Source organism: Rhopilema esculentum, chromosome 8 (assembly GCF_057945365.1).
Source record: "Rhopilema esculentum isolate cy_ngs chromosome 8, ASM5794536v1, whole genome shotgun sequence".
Classification (NCBI taxonomy): domain Eukaryota; kingdom Metazoa; phylum Cnidaria; class Scyphozoa; order Rhizostomeae; family Rhizostomatidae; genus Rhopilema; species Rhopilema esculentum.
The window spans coordinates 129,264-130,161 of NC_142822.1; positions in this window are offsets into that span (position 1 = coordinate 129,264).

The following is an 898-nucleotide window of genomic DNA, read 5'->3' on the forward strand; positions in this document are numbered from 1 at the left end:
ACCAAGTCCGCTTTCCTTGGAGCAAAGTCGACGACAAGCATTTCAGAATCAAGTATTTTTTAAGGATTGGACTGCTTTAGCATTTTAGTTTCTATTTAATCAGGAATCTCTCAAGAACGTGAGACTTTTCTATACAAACCCCAAAACGAGGGGAAATTACTGAAAATTGAGGCTCTCCGCTACGGAATTTTTTGCGACCATTCCCTTGAGATTAGCTTAAATTACATTTGAGAATATCCCCCCCCCCTCCCGCTACGCTACTGATAAGAAGATAAATATTGATAAAATATAAATAAAGTAAAATATTGGCGTTACTTTGTTACTACTGACTACCAAGAAATGATTTTTACCGAGCGAAACAGAGCTATTGGGGGGATGGGTGTCGCACCCCCTACATCCCCCCGCTAAATCCGTCCCTGATCAAGATTGTTCTTATTGTATTGTTTGTTTTCTAAGGGTTGTATTCAAGATTGATTGGTGATAAAAAGTCTTGTATTAATACTCGAACACGAAACTTCAGAAGTCAAGAAATAAGAACTTCAAAAATGTGTAGCTTTACTTATTTCTTCCATGTTGCGCAAACCTCTCGAAAGATAGGAAGAGGAAAACAGGGAATTTCTATCATGAAATAACTAGCATGACACTCCACTGACAGTGGTGCATGTTAGATATTAGCTGGACTTTTTCCCCGTCTATTTGAACTCAGTAACTGACGTGGCTTTGTCTTTGTCAACTTCAAGAATGTGTTTGAACAGATGGATCAGAAAAGAATGGTTCTGTTTGCCGTTCTCCTGTTCCTATCTTTCTTTTCTGTTTTCTTTGCATTGTTTAATACCTCTACTATCATATTGTTGCTTCTATTGTTTTTATCGAATGTGATGAAATCCGTGTAGTTTGT